This window comes from Heterodontus francisci, chromosome 6 (genome assembly GCF_036365525.1).
Source record: "Heterodontus francisci isolate sHetFra1 chromosome 6, sHetFra1.hap1, whole genome shotgun sequence".
NCBI lineage: Eukaryota > Metazoa > Chordata > Chondrichthyes > Heterodontiformes > Heterodontidae > Heterodontus > Heterodontus francisci.
In genome coordinates, this window is record NC_090376.1 from 122,982,115 (window position 1) to 123,002,792 (window position 20,678).

Consider the following 20,678-nt stretch of genomic DNA (forward strand, 5'->3'; position numbering starts at 1 on the left):
TTTCATAACAGCTGCAGTTACCATCCAGCAAAATGTCTTTTTTTCCCGAGAGTTCATAGAGTCCAGTACACAAAAAGATAGAAATTGCAGCTCTCAAATATCTTTATCTTGGGATGGTGGTACAGTGGGTTAGTACGTTGATGTTTACTTTCTAAATCCAGCTGGCACTATTGGGATCAACTATCCTGTCTTTCAGCCCACTGTAAGGAGTCTATGGGCTGAATTTTTGCTTGCTGTCAGGTGGGACCGAAGGCGAGAAGGCCCGAAAATTGGCATTGGAGAGCGGCATGCTGTGTTGCCGGCATCCTCCTTCCTCTGGGGCTTTTTTGTTCTGGGATGAGCTGGTGTGGTGGGGGTGGGGGGTGGTTCTGGGGTGTTGGGGAAGCCTACTAGGACAATTAAAGACAATTAAATTGCTTATTTATGCCACTCAATTATGCCAACGACAATTTTTCAGTCGGCTTGCGGGCCTCCCAATGGAGGCTGAAACACGGCCAAGGGATGGAGGCGGCTTCCCGGCGGCCAATGCTTCATCCTGCTAAGGGACCAGCCCCCTCCCAGACTTGCCATGGCCGTGGGGCCACAGCTGCGGCCGCTGGCCCACCTGTGGATGGGTTGCCCCTCCACGATGACGACCTGGGGACTTTGGCCTTTTTTAATTGAAATTTTTTACTTAGAGGGTGCCTCCATCATGAGAATCATAGAGGAGCCTTCTCTCTCTCGTACGTGCGTCGGCAGCTCCCACCTCGGATAGTGTCATTGCTGGAGGGCCTCCTATTGGCCCTCCAGCCTCAGGAGCCAACATGCCGTCCTTTACTGGATGACGAGTGCACTCCCAGACCACTCATTGGCCATCCCTACAGAAATTGCATCAGGCATCTGATGCTAATGCGACAAGGGGTTAGGACCCGGAAATTCACTTGACGTCGAGCTCCTGAACCCAAAACAAAGTCAAGCCCTCCAAATTAGAACAGTATTAACCCAGTTCCAACTGCATTCTTGTTCACAGTACAAAACTACCCACAATGTAGTACAATTTGCTAATAAATTGGAAGTCTCAGTCAGAGAAACCATAAGGATGGCTGATGTGGGAAATGGAAAAATAAGCAATCGCACTGGTGCAGTAATAGGTGCATTTCTGAATTTGCGATTAAGGAACGTTGTTGGACCAGAACAGACTAGAGCTTGACTCTGTATTTGTATCTGGCCATGCTATAAGTGATCGGGATCACTTGGTGCTAACTCCGGGTAACAGGTTTTTAAAAATGTGTCATTGTCCAGCTTTGATAACTTTCACTTTGAGGGCATAGATTCACCAGGAATGTATACAGAATTGCAAAAAGCAAGATTATAGCACACAGAGCTTGGTGAGATAGGAAAACCTGCTTTCCACAAATCATACACTGGATTTTACAAATTTGTGTTCCCAGGACACACAGATGCACACTAGAAGCACAAACTCATAAAATGTACCCTCATGTTCTGCCCTGCTAAACCTCAAGACGGGTGGCATATACTTATTTTGGTTTGAAATATAAACTATTTTCATGTATGTTAATCAGACAAATAAACATGAGGGGAAATTTTCCATTTCATATTTCCCATTTCGGAATATGTCGTGAATGTTGAAGTGGAGAATTTGCTCCTACAGCTCCATTCGTTTAAATGTGGTTTGCAATCTAACTCATTCCCAATATTTCCTTAAATGTAGACAGCGTTTATGCTCAACGTTCTCGTTGATGGTAAAAGCAGTCCTTGGACCCAAGGCACTGTGACATTACCAAATTGGCTTTATCAAACACTTTGGTTTTCAACACAAAGTATTAAGATTCTGGCAAACGATCATTAACCTGAAACATTAACTGTTTTTCTCTGCCCACATGCTTCCTTACTTCCTGAGTGTCTCCAGCATTTTCTGTTTTTATTTCAGATTTCCAGTATCCACAATATTTTGCTTTTGCATGAAAATTCAGTGTGTGCTAATGAATGTTAGTGTTGGCAATTGAGGGGAAAACTTTTAAAAATCTTAATGAATATTCCCCATCATTTTTAGTTATTTTCCCTCATTCCTGCCCTCCTGTCCAATTCCACAGGCCTCTCTATGTGCTATTCCCTGATTAATGAGATACTGTTGTTTGGACGAGATTAAATCAAGGTCTGCCTATCTGTTCAAGGGGATGTTAACGGTTCCATAGCATTATTGCATGAAAAGAAACAAGCTCTCCCTGTTACTTGGCTGACATGCTTCCCCCACTAACAGGACCTGGATAACATCCAGACTTGGGCTGACGAATACCAATTACATTCATGCTGCATAACCAAGAATTTATCATTGCAAACGAGAGAAAGCCCATACATTTTCCAAAGTCTCCCTCCATCAGCATCTAGAGCAGGCTGATGTCCAGAAATTTAACTGGAAGATCCATATCAACACCATGGCTACAATAGCAAGGCAGAGGCTGGGCGATCCGTAATGAGTAGCTCCCCTCCTGACCCCTCAAAGTCACTCTACCAACTACAAGGCTCAAGTCAGGAGCATGATGTCTGGGTGAGTACATGGACAACAATACTTAAGCTTCACAAAGATGGAGCAGTGCCCTGGCAGTGGACTCATTATTAATGCCTCCCTCATAGGCACACTGTGGCTGTAGTACATACAATCTGCAGGATGCACTGCAGCAACACGCCAAGGCAACATGTCATGGGAACAGTACTACTTCCAAGTTACACACCATTCTGACTTGGACATACATGCTGTAACTCCCACCATTATGGGAGCATCATTAGTAGAGGTTGAAAGAGAAGGTTCACCATCACCTTCTCAGCAAACTATGGATGGACCATAAATGTTGCCATGCCAGCATTGCCACCAACATTCCCCCTAAGCTGCGCAGCAACCCAAAATTTCCCAAACAGGCCAGGCACAAGATGAACCCTTTAAGTTACTGCGCGTGCACAGACGTGCTATAAAATTTAAAGGGCCCGTGCACTTAAATCGCCCGCGCACTACAAAAAGAAATTGGAGGGTACGTTGGTTGCCATCTCTGGAGACCAATAATTTTTTTAAAAAAGAGAGCAGTAGAAGATAACGTGCTGTTTTGAATATATATGGAAACTGACCCCGTGCCTATGGATGGGGGCCAACATGTAAATGATGAAAGGGTCATGGAACCTTGAGGTACACAGAAGTCATTAAGTTGCGAAATAAATGATGGAAATTTCTCAAATTTTGTTTCACAACATAGATTGTAGTTGTGTCACATTCTGATTCTGGTGACAGAAAGACCTGAGTGACATAATGCAGATGACTAGCTAGCAAGATAAATATAAACAAGAGAACCATCCAGTTTCCTAGCACACCATTCCCAAGAAAAAGATTTTAACATTGCAATGTCTAACTGAATCTTGAACGAATTTAGTGTTTTCTCCTTGTTATCTAAAATGATGATAACTCTATGCAAGAAAAGGTTCTCATTGGTCTCAGTCCCACATTGTCCTTTCACCAGTTTTAGCCTGTGCTTTTTGTTCAAACTTTCTTTGACGTATTGCTCTGGATGAACCTTATCTGTACCTATAAATAGATTAACAATTCTGTAAGGTCCCTTTCTCGGTCACCTTTCAAACTCTATTTTGCCCATTGTTCCTCATAATCGAATACTCAGATGATCGGGATGAGTTAATAGCTCTTTTCACCCTGCCTTTGGCTCAAATATTTCCCTTGTGTCTTGGGAATCGATACTGGATTCAACGTTGAAAATGTCGTCTGACTAGGACACTGTATTCTCCACCTGGCTCACTCCGACCTCTCTGCCCTCAGCCTCCTACACTGTTGCAATGAGGCTCGAGGGACAGTACCTCATCTTTCGATTAGGCACTTTACAATGTTACATACAGAACATCAAGTTCAACAATTTCATATCAGAACCTCCGCTCCCATTGTTTTGGACAGCAGGTGCTGGTAGCGATTCTGCTATTGCTATTTACACCTCCTCTAGACCCATCTTTTGTTTCTTTACTTGTCCCATTACCATCTCCTTTTGCCTTGCGCCATCATCCCTTTTGTCATTTAATCACACCTACCCTCCATCCTATCACAAAGCTTCTCTTTGGTTCTTACCCTGTCTTCTTTGTTTAAAACCTGTTGTATCTCTAACTTTTTCCAGTCTGACTAAAGGTCACCGCCATGAAAAGTTAACTCTCTTTCTCTCTCCACAGATGCTGCCTGACGTGCAGAATGTTTCCAGCAGTTCCTGTTTGTATTTTAGATTTCCAGCATTTGTTGTATTTTGCTGTTGTATTAGACCTGCATTCTATTCACTTTTCACTGATCACTGCTGATGCCTCACCAGTGCGTTGACATGTTAGGTTAAAGATGATTAAAGCAACGCATCTGCAAAAGGGCTGTGCTTAGCATGCATCCCTTTAAAAGGCACTTCATTTATCAACAGGAATATCAGACATTTGAAGGCATCATAGACTGTACAGATATTCTGTGATCCAACAGGCCTCTGCACATCAATAGGAGATTTTCTGACCCAGTGATTTCTGGAGGGGTAACATTGAAAAGCTGAGCAGTTATGTTAAGCATATAGAGCCTTTCTTAGATCACACCTACTGTGCACAGTTCTGGTTTCCATATTATAAAAAAGGATATAGAGGCACTGGAGAAAATGCAGTAAAACGATTTACAAGGATGATGCTAGAACTAAGAGGATATAACTATCAAGAAAGACTGAACAGTTTGGGGCATTTTTCTCTAGAAAGTCTTTAAAATTGTGAAAGGCTTGGATAAGGTAAATGTACAGAAGATGTTTCCATTTGTGAGGAAGTCCAAAAAGAAGGACCATAAATATAAGAGCCACCAATAAGTCCAGTGGAGTACTCAGAAGAAACTTCTTTACCCAGAGAGTAGTGAGAATAAGAAAGAGGCAAAAGGCATGGTTGAATTTAAGGGAAGCTAGATACATACATGATACAGAAACGAATAGAAGGATATACTGATTAGAGTAGATGAAGAGAGATGGGAGAAGTCTTGATGTAGAGTATAAATGCTAGCATGGCACAGATGGGCAGAATGGTCTGTTTCTGTTCTGTGGATTCAATGGCCCAGATCTTGCAGTCAGTGGACAAGCAAAGGGGCCTCACTGCTGACCTTGAGGGAAGTCTTGCTGGGGGAGCTAGCAATCTCTGGCTGATCATCCACTTCAAAACCTTTTCCCCACACTATCCCCATATCCCTCTATGTCATTGGTATTTAGAAATCTGTCAATCTCTGCTTTAAACATATGCAATGACTGAGCTTCCACAGCCCTCTGGGGTAGAGAATTCCAAAGATTCACAACCCTCTGAGTAAAGGAATTTCTCCTCATCTCTGTCCTAAGTGGCTTCCCCCTTATTTTGAAATTGTGTCCCCTGGTTCTAGACTCCTCACCAGGGGAAACATCTTACCTACATCTACATCATATGTCTATCCCTTTAAGTATTTTGTAGGTATCAATGAGATCACCTCTCATTCTTTGAAACTCTAGAGAATACAGGCCCAGTTTCCCTAATCTCTCTTCATAGGACAGTCCCCAACATCCCAGTAATAAGTCTGGTTACTGAACGGTGCAGCAGACTTGAGGGGCCAAATGGCCTATTTCTTCCGTTTTTATTATCTGGTCATTATCACCTGGCTGTTTGTGAGAGCTTGCAGTGTGTAAATTGGCTGCTGCATTTCCTATATTCAAGCTGTGATTACACGTTAGAAAATACTTACTTGGCTGTAAAGCATTTTGAGGCATTCTGAGACCTTCTCAAGGACAATAAGGGATAGGCAACAAATGCTGGCCTTGCCAGCAACACTCACAACCCATGAAAGAATAAAAAAAAGACAGGTGCTATATAAATGCAAGTCTTTCTTTCAAATCTAGGCTGACACTCCAATGCTGTACTGAGGGAATGCTGCATTCTCTTAGGCAGCATCTTTCAGATGGAGACATTAAATCAAGGCCCCATCTGCCTTCTCAGGTGAATGTAAAATATCGGATGGCCACTATTTCAAAGAAGAGCAAGGGGAATTTACCTGTGGCCTTGCCAATATTTAGCCCTCAACCAGCATCACTAAAACAGAGTATCTGGCCGATATGCTGTTTGTGGGACTTTGTTTTATGCAAATCAGCTGCTGTTTTACATACATTACAACACTTCAAAAGTAGTTAATTGGCTGTAAAGCACTTTGGGATGTCCTGAGGTCTGAGAGGTGCTTTATAAATGCAAGTCTTTTTTTTTTAAATGCCTCAAAATAAACACTGTAAAATTAACAGATCTCTGGGAACTGTGGATTAAGCTACCAGTTTATTGAGATAATAATTGAACTAACATTGTGCAAAATTATTTGTATTGAAATACATGTACATGGGTTTATACTGATTGCAATGGCAGTCAAATCTGCATTATGCCTCCAGTCCTTAAGGGGGTGCTCTTGTCCACTGAAATAAGAGTAGTAGCAGAATGAGAGGAGAGTGGGAACCGTCCATCACTGCCACACAAGCAGAACAGTTTGGCAACTTGACTTATTGGGCTATCATTCACTAACACAGTTACACTGTACACCAGCACAAATGCGAAATGGCTTTCATAGGGTCATAACTCACTGATAACAATGATTACAGAAATTAACACGAGAACGATGATACAGGACTGTCACAGACGTGTTGGCAACATCCAAACAATACGAAATATAGTTTGTGTGGGAGCCGATCTAAGCCAGTGTAAGAACAGTTTCTCATACAGCTAAACAATGCACACATGCCTTAATTTAATTAACAAACTTTGATCTTGAGGCATAACAGGAAATGGCAGTAGAATGTTGTAAATTTTACACTGAAATTATAGGCTTGTTCAACAGTCTAACGTTTCTGTCACTTGTGATTGTGGCATGTTGTGTGCATTAACCCTAACCTTCCTAAAAATATGAAAGCACATTCGAGGGTAACACTGTGGAAATTAACAATTAACCGGCTAAGGGTTATATGTCCAGTATGGGTGGCACAGTGGCACAGTGGTTAGCATTGCAGCCTCACAGCTCCAGCGACCCAGGTTCAATTCTGGGTACTGCCTGTGTGGAGTTTGCAAGTTCTCTCTGTGACTGTGTGGGTTTTCGCCGGGTGCTCTGGTTTCCTCCCACAGCCAAAGACTTGCAGGTGATAGGTAATTTGGCCATTGTAAATTGCCCCTAGTGTAGGTAGGTGGTAGTGAATATGGGATTACAGTAGGGTTAGTATAAATGGGTGGTTGTTGATCAGCACAGACTTGGTGGGCTGAAGGGCCCGTTTCAGTGCTGTATCCCTAACTAAAATAAATAAATATTTTAAAAATTATTCAAGTAGAGTTGTCTAGGCTTGTATTCCCTTGAGTATAGAAGATTAAGGGGTGATCCAATTGAGGTGTTTGAGATGATTAAATGATTTGATACGGTCGATAGAGAGAAACTATTTCTTCTGGTGGTGGGGTGGAGTCCAGAACAAGGGGGCATAAACTTAAAATTAGAGCCAGGCCTTCAGGAAGCACTTCTTCACACAAAGGCTAGTGGAAATCTGGAACCCGCTCCCCCAAAATGCTGTTGAGGCTCGGGGTCAATTTTTGTTTGGCAAGGGTATGAAGGGTTACGGAATCAAAGCAGGCAATTGGAGTTAAGATACAGATCAGCCATCAACTGAATGGCAGAACAGGCTTGAGGGGCTGAATGGCTTCCACCTGCTCCTATGCTCTGTGTCAATTCATATTCCTTTCTGAATTTTTGCAATTTCCCCCAACCCCATTCCTCTTCAGCAGGCTGGGATGTGGAGCAGGAATAGACAATTCAGCCTTTTGAGTCTGTTGCAGATACAGATCAACCATTCAATTCAATCATAGCTGATCTGCATTTTAACTCCCTTTACTCGCTTTGGTTCCTTAACCCTTAATACCCTCGGCCAACAAAAATACCTGTTAAGCCACAAGTTAATTAAAAAAACAACAACAATTTGTACGAACCTCCATTTACTGTTGTATCGTGTGATAATCTTTTAAACAGTTAACCTGAGCATTTGAGGTGCATTTTCAAATGTTTAACACAAAGAGTGGGCATTAGAAACTGCTAAATCCTATGGACGTGGTGATAACTTGTGCAAGGTTGTTAGCATTTATTCATCCATATGGTTTCCATCTGTGCCACCTGCGCCCACAAGAATGCAGCACAAGCATCCAGTACATATCCAGTCACGCTTAGAACATGGCAGCAACTTCAAGTCGCTTAAACATCCAGAAGAAAGCCATTAGCTTGTTATAGTCTACTACCATGAATAAATACCCTCTTAAAGTCTGTTGCCATGTTACGCAACCCCTTACTCCAATACCAGACATGCATACTGTTCTGACCGAGGCGGGAGCAATGCACTGTCAATTCAGTCCCATCACTCCACAGGTCGCAGCATATTATTAAAGTTTTCCCACCCAACTGGAAAACAGCCAAATTAAACACTTTATTAACCCCCGGAAATAAATACACCAAACCAGGTATCTTTAAACAACAACAAAATAACTATTTATTAATAAACTAAATCGTAAACACAATTCAGATAAATTTATGTCTAAAGACCTTATAACTTCTTATTTAACCTAACACCCCCCACCGCTGCCCCATGCACACACATATACATTTGAAAACTATCGGTTAAACAGTTTTTTTTTTAAATGGGGTTTCTCAGGAATAAAATAAGTAGCTTGGTTGTAAGTCCTGGTAGGTTATTTTCCCAGTTGATGAAGTGTCCCTGAGTATAATAATCAGATGCAACTCGAAGGCTCCAGTTGAATTCGATGAGACAGTCTTTAATATATAGGCATTCAAAGTATTTCAGCTGCAGCAGGCATTACACAGTTCTTTCAACAAGGAGCACAGCAAAAGGATTTTCAAACTGGCAGTCCTTCAATAGAAACTTCACTGAGAATTCCAGCAAACATAAACAGGCTATAGAGAGTAACTTCTGTAGCAGAGACTTCTTAGAGTTTCAAAGTAAAACAGAATTTACTACCTCCAACAATGAAAATGTTCTTTCCAGGGTTTTTCTTCTTCTTAGGCAAACACAGTCTGGGCTCAATGTAGATTTTCTCTGCTGAGACATAGACAGCTTTTTAGTAGGCATATTTGGTTGGGTTTCAGCCAGTCCCTGCACACAGTTAAATTGAAACATTACAGCACATCTCCTGCTGTTACATAGGGAACAGGCTGGCTGTGGCACTGTTCTCAAATAATCTAGAAAATCGCTCTCTGTCTTAAAGGCACACTGTTTTAAACTGAAGAGAGAAAAATAGTTCCCTGACAATACCCACTTAGTCTACTGTCATTCCTACACATCACCCTCATCAAGGTATATTTATGTCTTTGCAAATACTGTCTACAAGAATAGCTCGTGTGGAGCTATAAAAGCAAGTTTTTTGCATTATTCACAGATTATACATAAACTGAAGGATGATATGAAAATTAAAACAAGAAACAAAATTTTGTACACATGTGAATCATCAAGAAATATACTACATTTTTTTTTTAAAAAGCTGATTCAGGACCAATGGCCTGTACATATGCCGTAAAGGAAGGGCACTGATTGTTATTGCAATGCCTGCTAGAATTGGCTGCCTCCATAATATGTGTTAGCAATGGCTCAATTAGTAGCACTCTTACATCTGAGTCAGAAAGTTCTAGATTCAAGTCCCACTCTCGGGCACAAGTACAAAAATCTAGGCTGATACTCCAGTGCAGTACTGAGGGAGTGCTGCATTGATGGAGGTGTGTCTTTCAGATGAGATGTTAAACTGAGGCCCTGTCTTCACTCTCAGGTGGATATAAAGATCCCATGACAACTGTACAAGGTATTAGTGAGACCGCACCTGGAGTATTGCGTACAGTTTTGGTCCCCTTACTTGAGGAGGGATGTAGTTGCATTGGAGGCAGTTCAGAGGAGGTTCACCAGATTGATTCCAGAGATGAGGGGTTTGTCTTATGAAGAGAGATTGAGCAGTTTAGGCCTTTACTCTCTAGAGTTTAGAAGAATGAGAGGAGATCTAATTGAAGTATATAAGATGATTAAGGGGATTGCCAAAGTAGACGTAGAGAGAATGTTTCCTCTGGTGGGGCAATCTAGAACGAGAGGTCTTTGTTTTAGGATAAGGGGCAGTTTATAAGGAGCAGATTTAAAACAGAGATGAGGAGAAAATTTAAATTTAAGGAGGAGATAGACAGATTTTTAATTAGTAATGGGTTGAAGGGTTATGGAGAACGGGCAGAAAGTGGAGTTGAGGCCGAGATGAGATCAGCCATGATTGTATTGAATGGCGGAGCAGGCTCGAGGGGCTGAATTGCCTACTCCTGCTCCTAGTTCTTATGGCCCTATTTTGAAGAAAAGCAGGGGAGTTCTCCACGGTGTCCTGACCAATATTTTATTCCTCAATCAACATCACAAACACAGATTATTTAGTCAGTTCCACATTGCTGTTTGTGGGAGCTTGCTGCGTGCAAATTGGCTGCTGTGTTTCCTACATTACAACTGTAGTGACTGCACTTCAAAAGTTCTTCATTGGCTGTAAAGCACTTTGAGACATCTGGTGGTTGTGAAAAGTGCTATATAAATGCAAGTCTTTCTTCTAATGTGAAGTATTATTGGTGGAGTTAATAAAAGAAAAACTAACCCAAAGCAGATCCTTGTTGGTGGAGTGGATTAGTTGGGTCACCTTCAGTTTTCTCTGATTTAAGATTTCTCTTTGGCCATGTATCAAAGTGATATTATTTTGCTGTTGAATTCAGTTTTCAGAGTAGCCCATTAATTTGCCTCTTACAGTCTTTTGATCTCTATTAATTTTCAATACTTTGTTAACTTTCTTTTGCAACATTACACTAAATTTTGAACAGGTTCACAACAATTGTTACCTCCAAAGCACTCCAGGCCCACCTCCCACATTCTACCCTACATAAATTTGAGGTCATCCAAATCTCCACTGCCCCTGTCCTAACTGACTCCAAAAGTCCTGTTCACCCATCACTCCTGTGCTCGCTGACCTACATTGGCTCCCAGTTAAACAACTTGCCAATTTTAAAATTTTCATCCTCATTTTCAAAACCCTCAATGGCCTTGCCCCTCCCTATCTCTGTCAGCTCCTCCAGCCCCACAACCCTCCAAGCTATCTGCACTCCAATTCTGGCATCTTGAACATCCCTGATTTTCATCGCTCCAACACTGGTGGCCGTGCCTTCAGCTGCCTGGCCCCTAAGCTCTGGAATTCCCCCCCTAAACCTCTCCGCTTCTCTCTCGCTTCCTTTAAGAAACTTCCTTAAAACCCAACTTTTTGACCAACCTTTTGGTCATCTGCCCTAATACTTATGTGGCTCGGTATCGAACTTCATTTGGCAACACTCCTGTGAAGCGCCTTGGGATGTTCTTATTATGTTAAAGGTGCAATATAATACAAATTGTTGTCTAATTGGGAGGTTAGGATTTTGGCTTTAGTAAAAAAATAAATCGGAGAAACATAAGGCGGAGGCTATTGAGTACTTCGAACCTGTTCTGCCATTCAGTTAGATCATGGCTAATCTGTATCTTCACTCCATCTGCCCACCTTGGTTCCATAACCCTTGCCTAACAAAAATCTATTGATCTCATTTTCTAGCAATTATCGAAATGCTTAAGCATTCTCAATGGAACAACAAAAATGGCTCTGATTTCAACTATATGTCTACTGCATTCAGTAAATGTTATACACAGAGAACTGAAAACCATTGGATTTTTTAAATTGGAAATGTTACTTAACAGTGGAGTGCAAATCCAATTATCTGAAGTGAATTGGAAATTTCTTGTTTCCAAAGAAATTCTTTCTCACATGAGTTATTTTAAATAACCAGTAGTCTCTGGAATTGTATTAAAGCAAAGGGACTCATTTAACATTTGAGCATCTCAGGGCCATAATGCAGTGTATGCCGAAAAGGAATGAAAGTTTGTTTAGTACACTGTGCCAACAAGTGATAGGAAGGCAGAGATTAGAGTAGCAGAATTGTGCAACATTCAGGGCTGACAATGCATCAAGTCGTTTGAGAAAGGACCACCTTCATTTCTGGTAATGGGATCAGCCACTGAAAAGGATGGACACTTACAAGCCTTTGTTACACATAAGTAAGTGACTGCATTAATAAATCTTCATGACTTAGCACTTAATTTAAAAATAAGTGACTGTGCCGCAGCACTCCATCAAAGACAGGAAGTGATCAGTTTTTACAGAGGACAAAGACTTTATTGAATGTAAAAAGGGATTCTGTATAACTATATATATATAAAACTATACAAATGCAAAGTACAACAGATTTTGGACTATAACTCTGTAATGATACACAGTCTATAACTCTAGACTAATCCCTGGGATGGCAGACTTGGCCTATGAGGAGAGATTGCAGAAACTGGGCCTGTATTCTCTAGAGTTTAGAAGAATGAGAGGTGATCTCATTGAAACACACAAAATTATTACAGGGCTCGACAGGGTTGATGCAAGAAGAATTTTCCCTTGCCTGGGTGGGTCTAGAACCAAGGGGCACAGTCTCAATAAGACGTAGGCTATTTAGGACTGAGATGAGGAGGAATTTCCTCACTCAGAGGATGGTGAATCTTTGGAATTCTCTACCCCAGAGGGTTGTGGAGGCTCAGTCATTGAGTATATTTAAGACAGAGATTGATAGATTTCTATACAGTAAAGATAACAAGAGATATGGGGATAATGTGGGATAATGGCGTTGAGGTAGAAGATCAGCCATGATCTAATTGAATGGCATAGCAGGTTCGAGGGGCCGAATGGCCTACTCCTGTTCCTATTTCCTATCTTCCTATTGCCTCCCAAGGATCACACTTGGACTATAACTCTGTAATGATACACAGTCTATAACTCTAGACTAATCCCTGGGACTGTGCACAGTCCTGATCTTGTTATAAAAAGGATATAGAGGCACTGGAGAATGTGCAAAAAAAATCTACAAGGATTATAGCAGAACTGAGCGGTTATACCCACCAGGAAAGACTGAACAGGTTGAGGTTTTTTTCTATAGAAAAGCGAAAACTAAGGGAGAGGTCTTTAAAATTATGAAAGGCTTGGATAGGGTAGAAGTAGAGAAGATGTTTCCATTTGTGACGGAATCCAACCTAAAGGCCACAAATATAAGACGGCCACTAATAAATCCAGTAAGAGAATTCAGAAGAAACCTCTGTACCAAGAGAGTGGTGAGAATGTGGAACTCACTGCCACAGGGAGTGATTGAGGTGAATAGCATAGATACATTTAAGGGGAGGTTAGATAAATACATGAGGGAGATGGAGTAAAAGGACATGCTGATAGCGTTAGATGCAGAGGGTTGGGAGGAGGCTGGCATATACTAGTTGGGCCTGTTTCTGCACTATAAATTCTATGTAATATAATGGCTTTTGTCTGGAGATAAGGTAGGTGGTTGATTGCTGCATGACATTCTCCTCTACCAGTTACTTTATTGTCCAACCATGTAACAAAAAATGGTCTGGAAGATGATTTGTGACGGTGGCCATAGTGGACTTGTTCTGCAGGTAGTCGTTCTACAAATATACAGCAGAATAAATCATAGATTGCTACTAAATTCCAAAGAACTAAATTCTTAGCTTCATTGACTGTGATCTGTTTTTAAGTAAAATAATGGAAATATTTTTATTGCCACAGATTGATCACAATGCTCTGGCTTTCACCACCTCACTATTGGGAATAAGAGTCAAGAGGCATTATACAGCACAACAACAGGCCATTCTGCCCATTGTGTCTCTGCTGGCTGTTTGAAAGAAAGACTTGCATCGCACCTTTCATGACCACAGGTCATGAGGTTATAGTCAATGAAGTACTTTTGAAGTGTAGTCGCGGTTGTAATGTTGGAAATGCGGCAGCCAATTTGCACACAGCAAGCTCCCACAAACAGCAATGTGCTATTGACCAGAAAATCTGTTTTTGTAATGTTGATTGAGGGATAAATATTGGCCAGGCCACTGGGGAGAACTCCTCTACTCTGATTTGAAATAGTGCTATAGGATCTTTTACATCCACCTGGGCGGGCAGACAGGGCCTTGGTTCAATGCCTCATCTGAAAAACAGCACCCCCGAGAGTACAACACTCCCTCAATACTGCATAGTACTGGGAACGTCAGCCTTGATTTCTGTGCTCTCATCCTGGAGTGGGACTTGACCCCACAATCTTTTGACACAAAGGCTACCCACTGAGCTAATCAGAAACAGATACAAGTTAGTCCCAATTACCCTAAATGTTTCCTTTACAAGTATTTATCCACCCAACTCAAGACATGTTTCCTTTACGCTCAGTAATTGGATAATGCTTTTGGGGTGAGGAACTGCCACTGGCCGACGTGTGTCACTTGATTGGCTGACCAGATAATGGCACTGGTTATGATTAAACTGTCTCTGGGCAGAGAAGAAGTAGAAACTGGAAATGGAGAAAAAATCTAAAGTAAAAAGATGTGAATTAGGAAGAAGAATGAAATAAAAGAGCAGGAGTAAGTTGTTTTGTTGGCAAATTAATGTCTCAGCTGAGTAGAAAATGCCACATGATATAATTACTGAATCAGTGCAACAACTAACACCGTATATTTATATAACACCTTTAAAGTAATAAAATGTCCCAATGTGCTTCACAGGAGCAATATAAAACAAGATATGACACCAAGCCACATAAAGAGATATTAGGTTAGATGACCAAAAGTTTAGTCAGATAGGTTTTAAGCAGTGTCTTAAAGTACATCTTAAATTAAGATGGTTTGTAGGTGAATTTTGTAAATTCAGCACCACCAGAGTCTTCAATTGCAATATTTTGATTTTGCTTCAAAGAAAATGATGCACAGCAAGCAAGAAGTGTTAAACTGTGATAGTAGGGTGGTTCAAACTAGTGAAAGCTTTTAGACTGATTTGAGCTAATCCAAAACTCTGCTGTCCATATCGTAACTCGCACCAAGTCCTGGTCACGCAACATCCCCCTGTGCTCGTTGACCTACATCAGCTCCTGGTCTGGCAACACCTTGATTTTAAAATTCAAATCCCTCCATGGCCTCACCACCTCCCTATCTCTGTAATCTCCTCCAGCTGCACGGTACTCAGAGATCTCTGTGCTCTTCCAGTTCTGATGTCTTGCAGAACCTTGATTTTCATCGCTCCACTGGTGGTGGCTGAGCCTTCAGTTGCCAAGGCCCTAATCTCTGTAACTGCCCTTCTCAAGGGCAATTAGGGATGGGCAAAAAATGCTGATGCTCACATCCCATGAACGAATAAAAAAAAAAATTCTTCCTTAAGCCTCTCTACCTCTCTCTCTTCCTCTTAGTCACTCATTAAAACCTAACTCTTTGATCAATCTTTTGGTCACCTGGTCTAATACCTCCTTATGTGGCTCAGTGTCAAATTTTGTTTGATACATTCCTGTAAAACACTTGGAACATTATACCACATTAAAGATGCTGTATAAATGCAAGTTGTTTTGTTTCCAGGAGCTCTTCTCACAAAGAATGATCAATATTTGCAATGGTTTCAGTAGTTGTGTCGTGGAGGCAATGCCCTGAAATCTTTTAAGAGATGATTGAAGGCAGAGGGAACTCCAATTTTATTTCTAGAATGATGAGCTAAGATAGGACAAAGAATCTGCCTAATTAATATCCTTTGTGATGTACACGTTTATACCCAGTTAATAAAAAAAGTTTCATACACTAATTAATTAAAATAGGCAGCCTGTTCTCAAATAAAACAGGAATGGGTGAAAATGCAGGGTTTTGCCTGAAAATCCTATCTTCAAAGTTAATATTAAAAATAGTATTTAATATTTCCCCAAATGCTTATCTTTTAAGAAAGTGACACAAAAAGCAAGAGGGAGGAAGGGAACAGAATCGCATTTTATTTGAATTCCTGAACTGCAGCATGGATTGGAAGATTACAGGTTGCAAGAAGAAATAGAAACAAAAGTTACATTAAAAAAAAATGATTAATTAAATTTTTAATCACAGCTGTATTGCCATTTTCCTTGTTATATGGGAAAGCAAGGATTGAGTGATTGACAAAGACTGTAAGTGACAATGGTAGGGGTAAGGATTGAGGATAAAAATAAAAATGAAAACAGATAGTGCAGTTCAAAGGAAAGTCATGAGGTGGAATGATCTACAGTGCGTGCCTGAAAAGCGGGGAGGCAGATTCAGTACTACTTTTCGAAAGGCAATTGGATAAATACTCAAAAGGGAAAAATATGGAGAGTGAGACTAATTGGATAACTCTTTCAAAGAGCCAGCACAGGCACGATGGGACAAATGGCCTCCTTCTGTGCTGTATCATTTGATGATTCTAAGTGTGCTAATAATTCAAGCACTAAACACTTGACTGTCATTTCTGCCAGCCATTGAAAGTTGTCCAATTTTGAGAGGCTGAGTAAATTGGGCCTGTATTCTCTGGAGTTTAGAAGAATGAGAGGTGATCTAATTGAAGCATACAAGATTCTGAAAGGGCTGGATAGGGTAGACACTGAGAGATTGTTCCCACTGGTCAGGGAATCTAGAACACGGGGACACAGTCTCAGGATAAGGGGTCAATCATTCAGGACTGAGATGAGGAGAAATTACTTCACTCAAAGGGTTGTGAATCTTTGGAATTCTCTACCCCAGAGGGTTGTGGCTGCTCCATCATTGAATACATTTAAGGCTGGGATAGATAGATTTTTAGTCTCTCAGGGAATCAAGGGATATGGCGAGCAGGTGGGAAAGTGGAGTTGAATCCTAAGATCAGCCATGATCGTCTTGAATGGCGGAGCAGGCTCAATTGTCCATATGGTCTATTCCTGTCACTATTTCTTGTGTTCTTGTGTTTTGACACCATACCACAGTAGTTTAGCAATACACTCATGCAACAGGTTGGTGCGAAGTACCATTTTAAAACTCTTCAAGTCAGTTCAGCCTGTTCCAGATATCCAAAATGACTGGTGGGCCGAAGCGGAAGATTTGAGGTACAGTAATCAACGAGTGTTTCTTTATTTTTAGCATCTTACAGGAGACTTAACAGAACCCAGACAGTTACATCTTGTGCTGAAAGACTGAAAGGAAGAGAAATAATGTAAGAGAGAAAAGAGGAAATCTGAATTGTGAGATTTAGATTTCTGCAACATCGCAGGGAGGAAAGTCTGCAGATTAATTCCAACACATAAAGTAATTGATAAAAATGAAATAAACCCTCAGCTGCTAGCTTTTCTGAGAGTTATTACAGCGTGACTGGGAATTTCATTAAGGTGATTCCCATATTGTATTCTGCAGTTCAAGCTGGGGCAGAGTCAGAGTGCGTTCTAGTGCATGTTTGATTTACAGCCTGTATCTCAACCTGAGATTAAAGTATCGAGACTGTCTCCAAATAACTTAAAACCTTGCGTCATTTTTGACCAGCTGCAGCTTTAAGTGGGTCATGTGGTGTCTGTCAGGACTGTTCGTGATTGCTGTGTACTTTTTAAGTACAAGGGTCGTGGGATTCGGTGCAATAACATCTATACCTCTGTGGGGCAATAGAATGGAGCTGCAAGTTACCTTTATAATGACACAAATCGAACCACTCTACACCACTGCTGGTGTAGACGAGGAGGAACTGTTTCCACTGGCGGAGGGTGGTGATGGGGGTGGTGGTCAGTAACCAGGGGGCACGCATTCAAGATAATTTGACAAAAGAGCTAGAGGGGAGGTGAACAGAATTTTTTTACTCAGAGAGTTGTTGTGATCTGAAATGCGCTGCCTGACAGGGCAGTGGAAGCAGATTCAATAGTAACTTTCATATGGGAATTGGATAAATACTTGAAAAGGAAAAAATACAGGGCTATGGGGAAAGAGCAAGGAGTGGGACTAATTGGATAGCTCTTTCAAAGAGCTAGCACAGGCAGATGGACTGAATGGCCTCCTTCTACACTGTACTATTCTAGAATTTCTGTCATAGAGCAATCAAGCACTGAGGGTTGAATTTTGTTGAGCCAGCAGGAGCAGGAGTAGAGGCGCGGGGCTGAAAATTAGTGATGAATGCACTCACGCGGAAACCCAACATCAGTTCCAGCTGTTGTCAGCGGCAGTGTCAGGCAGGCCCCCACCTGCCAAGACGGAGGCACACATTATTTCACCACATGAACATGAAAACATAAAATTGTGGCTGGGAAGAAAAGAGGGCCTATCACAAGGAGTTGCGAAGGCCCTGACTGGAAAGACATTTGCATAGTAACAGACAGTACTTGGAATGGACAAAGAGGCAACTCCCTGCTCCAATTTAATCCACAATGGACTTTTGATTACCAGATGTTGAAGGTGGAGAGGCTTAGCATTCCAGGTTAACTGCTAAGATGACCGAATACACAAACAGACTTGGTCAGACCAGTTTAGTCACATGACTAACTGACTATTGGAGTTTTTTGAATTTGAACTTGCCACAGAGAATTTGAACTCAGAAATCTGTTTGCTCCTGGACTGAGAACACCTCTCTCCTGTCTGCTCCCATCTCTTTCTCACGGAACTGAAGACCCATGAACCACAAGAGAGAAAAGTCTCCTACTGTGAACTAGGTTTAAGAAGAATACTGGGCCCCAACGAAAAGCAAGACTACCTACAATCAAGGACTACAGCGAGCTCGAAGCACAGTAAAAACCCCTCTTAAGAGATTGCTTCAAACTTTTTCACTTTATTTTTCTTCTGCTCTTTTCTGTCTCACATATGCATGCCAGCATGGGGCGCGGCGTGTATCCTTAGGCGTTAACTGAACTAGAGTTTCAGTTTAAGGTTTAATAAATTTCACTTTTCATCTTTAAACCTAAGAAAGCCTATTTATGCTAATTTCTTTGCCTTATAATTGGAAAGTGGTGAACAAGTATTCACCAAGGGGGAGATCAAAACACAGTGTGTTTAAAACAAAAACCTGTTACAATAAGACTAGGTGAAAACAGTAAAAGACCCCTGGACACCTTTCTGACTTGGTCATAACAGACAGGAAAGCTCCAAGGCGGTCTCCCTGGTGTTATGGGCCCATTTCTCCTGCAAGTGGAAAGTGGTACATAATTACACTTCACAGGAAGAGCACTGACAACACTTCGTGTCCTGATGGGGTTTCCTATATGGCTCCTCCCCATGTTCGCTCTCAGGGGATGTAATGGGGCTGAGCTGTGAAAGAAGGTGGCCTGTTGCTGAGAAGCAGCCATACATCTGCCGGGATGTGGTGATTCCTCACCCCCTTGTCACCAACTTCATGATCACTCCCTCCCCATGTCGTGCTCCCTCCCACATAGCCACATGCAAGTCCCAAAGAAGAGATGGGTATGGAGGACTCACCTTGGCAGAGCGAAGGAAGTCATTGACCGTCTTGCGACACCAGACTCAGTTGCGGAAGGGTGACTCCACGGCTGCTGACATCCTCTGCAATCTCCGTCCAGGAGGGAGGGTCTCTTGTCATCGCTGGGGAAGATCACCTCCAGCCTTTCCCTTGCAGCCTGGAGGTGAATCTCCAGGGAGGCATTGCTAAACCATGGGGCCACCTGGTGTCTTGCCTTGGACATGGTCCCAGTTCACCCGCACTCCATCCAGACGTCAGGAGCAGTGGTGGTGCAGAGGGGTCCAGCAGTACTCCAGCATCATTGCCTCACTGAAAGGCAGAAATACAAGCAGGACTGGCAGCACTTTTTAAATGGCGCCAGCGCCTACGATGACATCTGACACTGCAATCAGTGCCTCGGAGCCAACCCCGTCCTGCAATAGGACGAGCCCTGTGCCTCTAATATGTTAAGTGTCTGGCTGCCATCTAATTGCAGTCGGCTAGCCGTACACGTGACATACAGTGATGGCACTCACGTCTGGGGCAGCCACTGGGACCCATGCCAGACTGATAAAATTCAGCCCTGGGTTTGGAATCCTGTGGCTTCGTGGTACAGTTCACCAGAGAATCATGCAGTAGGTTGACATGGCCACAGAGGGTTGGTTTTCTCTCATTCCCTTTGCTGGAACGTCTACAATGCACTCTATCCAGATGTGTCTCAGCAAAATAAAATGCAAGAGTTTCAAATTCAAGGGGGCTTCAAGTCTACACTTGGATAGGACACAAACACCCCATCCACATTGTATTTAAAGAGGAGGGGTGTGAAATATTAGATACGATAAGAATAGAGAGAGGAAGTACTAGAGGGTCTGGCATCCTTGAAAGTGGATAAATCATCAGGGCCAGATAGATTGTATCACAGGCTGTTAAAGGAAGCCAGGGAGGAAATAGTGGATGCTCTGAGGATCATCAAATCCTCACTAGATACAGGCGAGGTACCAGAGGATTGGAGGTCTGCGAACGTTGTACCATTGTTTAAAAAGGATGTGAGGGATAGGCCAAATAATTATAGGCTAGTCAGTCTGACCTCAGCGGTGGGAAAATTATTAGAATCAATTCTGAGAGATAGGATAAACTGCCACTTAGAAAGGCATGGATTAATCAGGGATAGTCAGCATGGATTTGTTAAGGGAAGTTCATGTCTTACTAACTTGATTGAATTTTTTGAGGAAGTAACAAGGAGGATTGATGAGGGAAGTGCAGTGGATGTGCTCTACATGGATTTTAGTAAGGCATTTGACAAG